The following is a 12,757-nucleotide window of genomic DNA, read 5'->3' on the forward strand; positions in this document are numbered from 1 at the left end:
AAATAAAATCTGCTCGCCATGTAATTTTATAACAAAATGATGAGTGTCTATTTGCTTTATTTCATGGTTCTTCCATATTCACTTTCAAATGATCAGCGAAAGTTGCCATCTAGTAAAGTTGATGCGTTTTTAGCTTCTAGTACACAATCGTTTAGAGAAAGAAGCAACAATTTTATCAAATATGGGAGATGAATTTAGAACACTAAATGACGCATGCCTAGCACATCTTGTGCTGTTAGGGTATCTGAAACACTATGTACCTATAGGACGTACCTACAACATGACAGATATATGTCCAGTGCGAAACTGAACCAGGTATATAAATGCTATACAGTATTTGTAGTAACGTGTGGTCAAAAAAACAGAGACAAAGTTTAATGGGTGGCAACACTGGTATATGGAACAGGGTGGTGGGCGTAGCCACGCCTACGTGTACAGTGATATCTTGACAGGTAAACAGGGAAGACTCAGAAGGAAACAGACACGTGCAGAGCCATGGCTGCATCGGAACAAGAGGAAAGGCGAAAAAAGTTGAATTGTTCCTTGAACTGCACCCTGATGTTCCAGTTGCGGAAGTGATGAAGAAGTTCGTAGGGCTTGGATATGCCAGGTCGTGGGTTTATAAAACAATAGGAAGGGTCAAGAGTGGACAAGGGTCAAAAAGGAACGCGGGAAGTGGACGCTCAAGGATTACTTTGGATAAAAACCAAAGGTATCGTACCAGTCGGTCCCTTGCACGCAGAATGTCATCAAGGCCTGGTGTATTGTACAGGTGGATGGGACGGAAGTATGGTCATCACCATGCAATGATGAAAAAAGTAGTGCAGAGCATGGGGTACAAAGGAAGCGGCGAAATGCCCCCAAAGTCAACGAGGGCCAAGCAAAGAGACAACGACAAAGGCTCGCCACTCTTTTCAAAGGAACCAGAGAACGCCCATTTGCATTTGATGTCATCGTCGATGATGAGAGTTACTATCCGTTCAAATCCAACAGGCCGTTGAAGTACTTCACGAAGAAGGAAAAGGATACAAGTCCGGACATCAAATATAACAGGAAGGCAAAATTTGGCTCAAAACTGATCGCATGCTTCGCTGCTGGACCCAAAGGGACTTCGGAGCCATTTTTCATGACCTCTGGGGGTGCCATAAACGCGAATACATACATAACGGAGTGTATCGAGGCCCGACTGGTACGATACATACAGGAACATTACCCAAATAATGAGGGATACGTGTTTCGGCCTGATTTGTCATCAGCTCTTTATGCGAGGGCAACTGTCGCAAAACTTGACGAGTTGGGAATTCGGTACGTTCGCAAAGAAGACAACCCCCCAAATGTCCTGCAACTGCGCCCTAGTGAGGATTTCTGGGCAACTCACAAGGCTTTGGTCTACGCCAATGGATGGGAAGCAAACTCCAAGGAAACCCTGATCAAGAGGTGGAAGAAAACCTTCTCCGAACTTCCTTCCCAGTATTGGCAAAACTCTTTCTCAGGCATATATAGGAAGGTGCACTCAGCTGCTAAACATAGACCGAATAGTGCAATTCATTGATGTCTATGTCTGCAGTACATGTCCAGCATTTACATGCTTTCATTGACACATTATTGTAAGTGTATAATAAAGAGTTACTTGCTGAAACCTTTGTCTCTGTTTTTTAGTTGCAAGTATCAATTAGGTGTAAAAAGTACCTAAAACTGTAGGTAGTTGAAGTATTTACTTAGCACTGAATATCATATTTGCCAAGTGTCTGGTACCTAAAAAGTAGCTGGGATACCTAAATGGCACATGTCTAGCACTTCTTGTCCTGTTAGGGTATAGGCTTGAATATTAAGAAAATAATCAAGGAAAACCAACTTAGGTTTGACTATATATATATATATATACAATTTTACCACACAAGCACTTTATAAAGTTATTCATATTCACTGCTTCGGGAATAAGTCAAATGGTTCTTTTCTGTGTTCTGATAACATGGTTAAAAATTGAATAAGTATAGATAAAATGCTACGTTTGCAAATTTTTATATATATATTGTGAACAAGGTTGAAAAAGGAGTCAGAATAACAAGGAAATTCGTTCGTGACTGTTACGAATTCTGAGAAAAAAATTCCAGAGGAGATATATCTTCTGTCAATCCTGCTTTTCTCCCTCAATGCCATTTGTTTTTTTCCAAGTTTGTGTCATGTAGAATCTGATATGTGCGTGACTAAGTTTGAAAGTTTGAAAGCTACTTTTGTCCTTTTTTATTTCAATCGAGTTACAGACTCATCTGTTCGATAGACACTGTGAACTTCATCGACAGCGAAAAAAAGTGTAATATATAGCTAGGCTTTATCATGTTATTTCTTTCCGCTTCTTACATTTTTTCTGTCAAATGAAAATCATTTGACACGTGCACACAACTACTAATAATGCCTTTTCTCATAAACGCGAAAGACCAAATATTCGACATGAAAGATCAGAAGCCTAATATGTAGCGGAATAATACTTAATAAGACACGTCAGTAAATAACCAATGAATTACACGTATTTTAGCTCCATTGTGTACTTTTCTTGTAAGAAGCTTCTTATATGTAGCAATAACAGAACAATTCACATCGAATTTCCAAATTAAGTGTTACAAAGAGCTTAAAGATTATCAATATTTTATTGCCACCAAGACTCATTTTGAAGTAGTAGTAGTACTTGTAGCTTACCCTAGAACAGGGGTTCTCAACCTTTCCTACTCTCGTATCACTCGACAACAACGGCTTGCGTACCACAGATTGATTAACCTGGCTCTAGTATGTTTGACTGTTGCATAAATCATGACAGCCCGGTTTAGAGTTCCGGTCAGAGAAAGTTTCAAATAATAATAATAATAATAATAATAATAATAATAATAATAATAATAATAATAATAATAATAATAATAATAATAATAATAATAATAATAATTGTTAACTTACAACATGTATCTCAAATTTAGTGATAGCTTTGTTTCAGAATAGGTAACTCTAAAGTTCTCTGACTTTTACTTCATTATTTGTATTTTATGCATTTGATAACTTGACCGAGTAAAAAGATATCACATTGTGGCTTTTATAGTATATTACTAATTTCAGAGCACACAGTTCGCACTACAGATCGGTAATAGATGAAACAAAACGTTAGGTTTTCAAACTTCTTTCAATTTTGAACATACTTGTGCTGGAGTGATACTGGTGCTTTTGTAGGTATTTTCTTTTGTTTTCTCGCTTGATGTTTTAAACATGTTCGGTTTTCACAGATATGGTTAAGGTGCGTATAGTTCCATATCTCGATGAAAGGAAACGGTGAGCCGTTGAAGACGGTTGAAAACGAAGGGCGATGTACTTTAACCCTTATCCGGGCAACCGGGGCCTCTCAGGCCCAGTAGCTTCATTTTTCTAAAATTTCTCAATAACCATACATATTTCGAAGACATAAAATACTGAATTCTTCTATCTTTCGTCGAAGTTAAAATCATGAACATATCAAGTTGGTAAAGCTTTTTTTAAAATTTGGAAATCTTTTCCTGACGTAACCGGGCAACCGGGGCCTAGGAGGCCCCGTATAACTTTAGTGAAATTCCTGTCAAATATTAGATCAAATTGTCACATAATTATATATTGAACACGTGACTATTGTAACCTTTAGTCGGAACAGTATGCGGCAACAGACATTGAATTTTGAGTGTTCTGCACTTAAAATATATACTGGGCCTGACAGGCACCGGTTGCCCGTTTACGTTACAAAAATGTCTGGACCGGATTTGCTATTCTGCTTGGTCGGCTTACAAAAGCAGGACACGAAGTTTCGCTACTTGACAAAAATATATACCGGTACATTCTAGACTAGTCTGAACAGTAAGTGACAATAGGCATTGATTTTGTGTATTCTGCACTTAAAATATATACTGGGTCTCACAGGCCCCGGTTGCCCGTTTACGTTACAAAAATGTCTTGCCCGGATAAGGGTTAAGTTTGTTCAGTAGTTTTAGTGTTTTCAGATCAACAGTAACAAAGTTTCTAAAGTGGTGAAAGCTGCAAGGCAGACAGGTGAAGGAAATCTCAAGCAATCGTTCACACTGCACTGATTCATTGGACCATCGGACATGGTTAGCACTGTTCTCGAGCCGGGTTTTAATATTTCGTTTCCACTAAAATTCATATCTCAAAGAGGAAGGAGGGTATTCAAAATGATTTCTAAAAGTATAGTATCTCACGACCATCTCAAGTTAGATAAATGAAACTCGGCTTATAAACTCCCAATAAAAATAAGTTAGCATGTATTTCAGCGTCTTTGAAAATTCAGCGTTTAAGGGAAGAAAAGGAGCATTTTCTATATTTTAATGTCAAATTTCGTAGTCGTAAGATGCTCAATGTGAAGAAATGGTTGAATTATCTGAAATGAGCTTTCGGACAAGGTTAGCACTTGAGTCGAGCTGGTTTTATAAATCATTTCATTTTGAATGAAATACGTATCCTAAGGGAAAAATGAGATTCAAATTTACTTTTCAAATATTTTCCATAAACCATATTCTTTCTGTGTGAAGAACAGGCATTTCAGCTTTCACATATTTAAAAATGTTGCGTCCAGAACTATGCTGTTCAAATGTAATACTTGTAGGAGGTCGTTAGATATAAAGTTCTCAAAACAAAATGTTTAGTTCACTTTAATATCTCATACGTCAAGAATGATATGAAACTCTGATGAACTTCTTGAAATGAAGTTGCTGTTCATCCAACTTGGCTCCACTGACTAGCAACGTTGTTTAAAGTAGAAGAAAGGGAAGGATCGGAGCAAAGTCATTCCCATGTCCATGAAGGTCTTGATTAAACAATCCGTATATAATGTTGGCTCAAAGTAGCCGTGTAGGAATTCCATTAAGGCAAGTAACATTGGACCAACTTCTGAACAATACCATACTACTACAAACTTTTCACTGAAAGAGTTTCAGAAACTCACAGAATACTTCTATATATATTCAAACTTCAAGAACTTAAAGCTTTATAAACATATTGTAGAATTACTAAATAAGCAATGTAGATACGTTATTCAACTATATACAGGGTGATCCACACAGAAGATGCGTGTTTGAAAGAACTATGTTTGAAACAATAGAAGCCGCACAATATACAATCCTGAAAGTTTACATACTTACTTACAAATATATACTTATTTACGCGTAAACACTTCGTATCTTCATGAACAAAACAAGTCTCAAATTTTAAAGGAAAGAGTTTTAAAAACATTTTTAGATTAAGAGCATGTCCACTTTCTTGATTATATTTCCGCAGTGCCTTTTGTATATTTATTTTATTGTTTGCAAAAATTAGTGTTGCTTTCAGCACATTTACTGCGGGAATCAAACCTTCACTGAAATGATTCACCACTCTCTTCCACAGATATACTGTAAATTAAATTGTGAAGACATGTCACCCTGTGTAGTGCATGTTCTTCAGCCATATAATGTGAATTGCATTCCCATCACTTTTTGATTTTCTCCTGCGGACAAAATTTACTGGAAGGAACCTTGGTTATATTTCTGAAATCATTTTCTTTAAATTTTTTACTTCTTGAGCACTCATAAAACTTAGTTATGAGTGAAACAGGGGTGCTCCAGGTAAGTTTTAAGGGATTGCATGCGCCCCTGAGATTATTTAAGGAAGACATAATTTTTCGTTGAAAATGACATAATCGAACTTAAATTTTGTCGTAATGATTCCTTTAGGAACGCCAACTGGAGAGAGAAATGAGCATAAGTAACAATTGACAATAATTAATTGTAACAACAAAGAATGCATTCTTTTTTGGAGGTCACGGTGGCTTGGTGATAGTGTTCATTTGTGGGGCGTGGGATCCCTGGTTCGATTCCAGCTGCCGCCAAGTGGGCTTTGTGGTGGTCAGATACCATGCGCATTAGTTTTCTAAGAGTTTTCCCGTCCTTCCCTCTTTGATTATTTCATCAATTCATTTATTATATTAGAATCATCTCCGTCTCCCTTAGCCTTGGCGCATAATCCTGGAATTTTAAACTAGAAAAAGCATTCTCTTTTGGTCGAAAGAAAAAAATGTGCCGAGAGTGTAATATATTGTTTAAAATGAAGGAGGCAGAGGCTACCAAGTGAATTAGTGTCCTTTATTTTAGGAGTGATAAATTTGTGGAAATAGAAAATGGGTGTTGCTAAGGTATAATGTAAATATTATCATATGAACATTTGTTATAACAAATAAGAAGACAGGCGTAAACTATTGCTGTGAATTCTTCTGCTTTCTTTCCCGTTTTCCGTTTCCCATAAGGAATAAATTCAAGAAATTTTTTCACTCTCTATCTGAAAACACTAACCTTAGTGTCAAAATGATTTTCAGCAGACACTGGGTTTGGTTGGGAGAGGCGGCTGCTTGTAGCAAATACTGTTTGCTTGAGAGACCCGCCTGCTTGTAGACCTCACGTGAATTCAACCGGTCTTTCATTGGAGTTGAGTCATGTGAACAGGATTAGAAATATTTTCACTTTCCTTTGTGAGTTGGAAGACAGAATTCTTTTTTCAGTTACTGTACTCAGTATAGATTTGATTCCAATCCGCGTTATTATTAAGTAATAATACGCGTAATAATAATACGCTTAATAATTTAAAGTTATTTTGGCAAATATATACTGACCAGGTAAACTTTAGACATCATTAAACCATTGTTCAACTGTTCTTTAATTTACAAATGTTAGACCTAGCAGTGAAATAGTTGATTGAACATAGCAATATATTTTTAAAATCTTCCTACAAAATGCTTGTACATTTACTATACCAAAACGAACACGCAATTTCTGTTGCTTCTTGTTATGAACGAGCAACTTACAAAACTATTCTAATATGAAGAAATTAATACAGATGTCATGCCTTAATGAAAAGGGGGGGCACGGTGGCTGAGTGGTAGAGAATTCACCTCTGGTGCATGGGGTCTCGGGTTCAAATCCTGCTCCCGCCAAGTGAACTTTGTGGTGGACAAGCACCGTGTGTGTGGGTTTTCTCGGGGCTCTCCCGTTTCCTCCCACTTTCTTCATTCCACCATTTCATTTATTCCTCATCACCACCGTCCCCTTTAGCCTAGCCGACATAACCGTGGGACGTAAAATTCAAGAATTTAATTTCATTTTTTTTAATGAATAGGATACCTTCCTCGAACTTAAAAAATGTAGAACAAATAGGCCTACAGCAAATGTGTATTCATCTTGTTAACTAATGGTAGAAGCTCGCTTATAAAGAAGGGAGTTTATCATAGTCATTTACATAGAATTTATTCCACGATCACTTCTTAATACCAAGTACAATAGAAATGAAAATTATGCTACAAATCAATACAAGAATTCATTCAGATGGGGAAGATGCCTGGATGAAAGATGCGTTGAACTCTTAAAAGGGTAGGTTAAACACAAGCGAGAAAAAATTGTCCATCATTTTGTGTAAAAATTAGAAATTATATGCTTTATAGTGTATTTTTCTCCAATCATTGTAATTTCTCAGTTTTACTGTACAAATATGATTTTAATTTTAGATTCTAATTCACGAAGTAATTTAATCATGAAATGAGCGTCTAAGAAACAAGCATGTATTTTCTGAAAATAACAAAGTTGAGCTTAAGAGTTCTTATTATTTGGTACGTTTAAAAACAAAGGAAAATACCATATTCATGAAACTATCATATATTTAGAACTGGATGTTCTACAGAGTTTAGCGAAAAAATCGAAGATGAAGCTTATAACAATGCATATATTTCATTGAAGTGAACAAAATAGAGTTTGCATAAATCGTCATGCGTAGTTTTCGAGAAATCTATAAAAACACATTTCGTGTGTGTAAACCTAAGACTGTATATTGTAAATTAAAACTGATCCTGTGGTATTCAGTAATGAATCTTTACATTATGTCACTAGCAAACACAATAGTATATAGTATGGTTAAGCAGTGAGATATAACCCAAAATTATGACTTATGCTTAACTTTAATTTTTGTTTTACTATGATACTATCTAAAGATAAGACATAAAAAGAAAACATCTTTTTATTTCACTCGAGATAAACAATGGAAAACATCTTGAAAGATAACAGCCACACACACACACACACACACACACACACAAATATTCTGTGAACCGGACCCCATTCGATGTAGTTTGTAATACAGAATCCAAATTCCAATACTCCAGGATGATTGACCATGTCAATTCCTTTATATGAGCGAAAAACTTGAGAGCGATTTTGGATAGAGAGAATACAAGTAACACAGCCATTCAAAAAAGTTTTGTTTAGTAGATCCCAGGGTATGGATTCGATGTATTTTGTTACATAGAATCCAAATTTTGAAACCCCAGGGCGATTGACTGTGTCATTTTTTGTTAAGGGCAAAAAAAACTTGCGCTGTTTTGGATAGGAAGAATACACAAAACACAGCAATACATAAAAATAAAAAAAAGTTCTGTGTAGCGGACTCTAGGATGTGGATTCTATGTATTTTGTTACACAGAATCCAACTTTCAAACCCCAGGATGATTGACCGGATCAATTTTTTATAGGTGAAAAATTTGAGCGATTTTGGATAGGGAGGACACACGTTTTTCGCCTATAAAACAAAATTGACACTATCAATCGTCTTAGGATTTCTGATTTTTGAATATGTAACAAAATACATCGAACTTGTATCCTGAGGTTCGGTGCAAAAAAAAACCTTTTATTTGTGTGTGTGTGTGTGACTGTAATTATCATGCGTACTTTTCGGAAAATATGATAAACGAATTTTTATAGCGTTAAAATATATGTTATTTGTTGCTAATCTGATGTAGTTGATAACATTTATTCTGGTGTTAAGTCTTTTAATAGTTATGTACTATATAAGAAAAGTATGGACCTTTACATAGCAGATTTTATCTATTGTTGATTAATTTCTTTTAACTGTGACCCATATATTACTTCTTTCTATGTATTACGTAGCTGAGGACAGGCTGTAGAAAGTTTTTTTCTAAAGAAATTCGGAAAAATGAAATATAGATTTTAAAACAATATTTGGACATATTGATTACTTATTTTGACTATATCGCTTGACATTGAAAATGTAATCGACTTGTAACTAGTTTAATATAGCTTTCTTTTTATTATATCGAAGAACGTAGACCCATGATGCACATTATATTGTTCAATCTCTTAATTGTCCAATATAAGTGAGCTGAACAAAATGATGTATGTCAGTATAAAATACCTTATGCATAATTTTTAAGAAAATCGTGAAAAAAAATACTGTTTTTGTCAACTTAAAAATTGACGCTGTGCAAGACTATATTGAACTGAAACTGACACTAAAGTACACACTCATCAACTTCTTCAATGCGACGCTAACAACACGGCAGTGCATAGTATGGTTAATGAGATATAGAGCGTAAAATTACTATTAACTCTTATATTTTAATATCTATTGAAATAAAATATTGTCTAATAGATGATATATTTATCCGTCGATAGATCACACCAAGCTAAACAAAATGGCATGCTTGAGGATAAACTCTCATGCGTAGATTTCGAGAAAATCGAGACAATCGACTTTTGTGGCGTGTAAAAATATATCGTTCATTTCCAGTCTGAACCAGCTGATAGTTTTTCTCTGCTGAAATAAATCATTCATTTATTTATATACTCTACACGAGAATCTTCATTATGAACTTGCAGATTGCATCCATTGGTATTTGGTTTCTCCTAACGGTGGTGCAACATTAAAAATCCCAAGGAAGCGTGATTCATAGATTGCCTGGATCTCTACAACACACACAACAATAATGTCATTTTGGTTGCATAACAACAAGGCACTTATCGTTCCTCTTTAGTCAATGTTTCTGGAGAGTGACCGGAGTAATTTGTCTCCGTATTTCTCAATTTACCACCCAGAACATTAGTCAAGTCTACAATTAAAGTGTATATACATGTAGTTTCCAAAGTAAGAGTGAATAATTTGTATATGGCTAACCTTCGGCTAGCTGGGGACTTTACTCCCAGACCCCTTTGCTTGGCCTACGGCCCTCGCATTTCTCATATCCCTAATTAGTAAAATCATCTGTAATCTTAAGGGATTTCGAGAAATGATCATTTTATTATAACAATTGGAAATCACATTTTTCCTTCCCTTCTAAGCGAAACACGGAGAAACGCTGAAACATGTCTTTAGTTAACACGTCTCTACTCTTAAAGAATTTTGAAATACGACCATGTTATTTTAAGAATTACAACTCCACCTTTCTCATCCTGCATTTTCCTTGTAAGAAAAGATCCAAAAACTCTTAAATATATCGTTAATTATTTTAAATTAAAATCCTAAACACCAATTTTCATGCCTGTAACCTTAAGGAATTTCGAGATGTAATGATCTTATTTAACAACTGCAACCCCCACTCTTTTCTCTCCCACCTTTTCCCTTCCCTTGTAGAAAAAATATTTTTTTAAAAAACGCTTATTCACGTATCTAATTATTTTAAATGAGAAGTCCAAATACCGAATTTCATGCCTCTAATTGTCTAGAATATTATCCTCTTCCAGATTTGCATCTGCCTAAGCTTTTCAGATAAGCATCTTGCTAAGCTATACTATTCACAATAACCAGTAAAACTTGGGATTCTTTTGATTGATCACAAGGAATTTTCAATTTACTATATTTCTCTCTTTTCTTTATTTATCCATTTCCAAACTATAGCCTTCTTCAAAATTGCACATAATGTCTACTGTATACCGTTTCAATTCCCTTTCTATAATGAAGTTCGACTTCAGCCATGATTATTTTCGCAATACGGATCCCCTTCGTGCACATTCCAAGAGATGCCGAGATATGAACTCTTATTACAATAATTATAACTCCCATCCCCTTTTCCTTTTTCTTTTCTAGATTAAATATCAAAAACGGCTGAAAGACTATTTTAAATGAGAAAACCATATACGAAATTTCATGTCTCTCCAACATTCAGAGGGTCCGAAATATGGAAGTTTTAAGGTAATAATTGTCACCGTTACCTCCCCTTTCTCCTGTTGTATTTCCGAAAATTCTTCCTTAGTGGAACCTTGCTTTACAAATTCTATGCCTTCTAAAAAATTTCAAGTATCTAGCTTAATCGGTTTAGTCTGGGTGTTAATCAATCGGTCAGTCAGTTAGGACTTTTTTTTTTGTAAACACTATATCTGTACCTGTGAGCATGAAATGGGTAAGTCCAATTTTGGTGAAAATGAATTAAAACTAGTTTTTTTTTTATATCTTTCGGAGGTCTGCAACGAATGGTTGTTTCTATTTTGTTCTATGCGGGTTGCTGACGTAATTAACTAAGTCTATAATGTAGTATGTCCAATATGTATTTAGTGCTTAAGTAAGTGTTTTTGCTATTTTCTGGAAAACAAGGATTTGTGCCACGCACTTCATGCTATCATGTACAGATATATACTAGACGTTTGTATTTAGATCTGATATAGTTATTTTTCTTTTCTTTTCTAAATTCCTTTTGATTGAGAACACTTCTTTACCACATTTCTTCTGAGAAGAAAAGAGAAATTTTAATTTTATCTAATTCACGTGGATAACGATGGAAGCTCGTAGCAGCAGATTGTTGTTATGTGTAGTTTTCGATGAAGTAGGATGTAATCTGCATATTACAATTTACTATATTAAGCGTAATTACTGTTATTGTTAGAAAATTTTTAAGGCACGTGCAGCTAAAAGGAAATTTGAAAAAGAAAAGTGTGTGGATGTAGTGATTTGCTGATAGCTGTTAACTAATGTGAATTTTGAGTTTTTAACACACGTAATATGTTATATCAAAATGTTAATTGATACAAAGAAATATTTGGAGGATAAATATGCGATTTTGAATACACACTAATTATTTGCTGAGCAAAACCATATATTTTCATTAAAAATTAAATACGTGTTAAGTTTCACCAACTAAATCTTTGGCTTCATCAGACACTGTGAGATACAGGATAACTGTACAATCTTATATACACACAACAAGCCAAAGAGTTAGTTGGTGAAACTGTAACACGTGTTTAATTTTTAATCAAAGTATATGGTTTTGCTCAGCAAATAATTAGTGTATTTAATTATATATAAAACAAAGCTTCTACTTACGGAAAATATCACAGTGATTTCGAAATAGTTCTTGAAAACTATATTTGTGTACTTTAGTATACTGGCATATTTCTATGTGTATTATCCAGTGGAAATCGTATGTTTATGTAATATAATGGGCATTTCTAACAAAGTTCCTTCTGAGCTGCGACAATGAGGGATAAATAGAAAGGAAGTATAGTTGTCATGTATGATGAAAAAGGTGAAACCAGTTACGGAACTTGATTCGTCTTCAGTTCCAAATTCATTCGACTTAAAAGATACTTCTGCAGTAGTATCAAACAAGGATGGCGACATAGAAAATATCAGAGATATTCGAATAAAGCTTACGAATTAATTTGCAGTACCTGATTCAAGTTAACCTAATTCTGAACAAATTAGAAGAGTTTAAATCGAAACCTGTGTAATATTTTATGAATTTGTGGGCAGATAATTAAAAGTGATTTGTGGCTTGTTTTCGACAAAGCCTGTGGAGGTGCTTTTTGAAGCGGGTGTTCAAAATACTGTTGCAATGACTTACTCACACATTATACAAAACAAAGATTGAGTTTTATTGAAGTTCTATTCACAAATTTCAGGAAAGCAAATCGCAAAGAAGCAATTGTAA

The 12,757-nt window shown here is 34.8% G+C and overlaps 1 protein-coding gene across 1 annotated transcript in view; it reads right to left on the reverse strand.

Moving 5' to 3' along the window:
- The window catches only part of LOC145690531 (sodium-dependent proline transporter-like), a 527,499-nt gene that overhangs the window by 425,924 nt on the left and 88,818 nt on the right, over nt 1-12,757 (reverse strand). The gene's annotated exons all lie outside the window — the stretch shown is intronic.

This window comes from Thermobia domestica, chromosome 7 (genome assembly GCF_964235325.1).
Source record: "Thermobia domestica chromosome 7, izTheDome1.hap1.1, whole genome shotgun sequence".
Taxonomy (NCBI): domain Eukaryota; kingdom Metazoa; phylum Arthropoda; class Insecta; order Zygentoma; family Lepismatidae; genus Thermobia; species Thermobia domestica.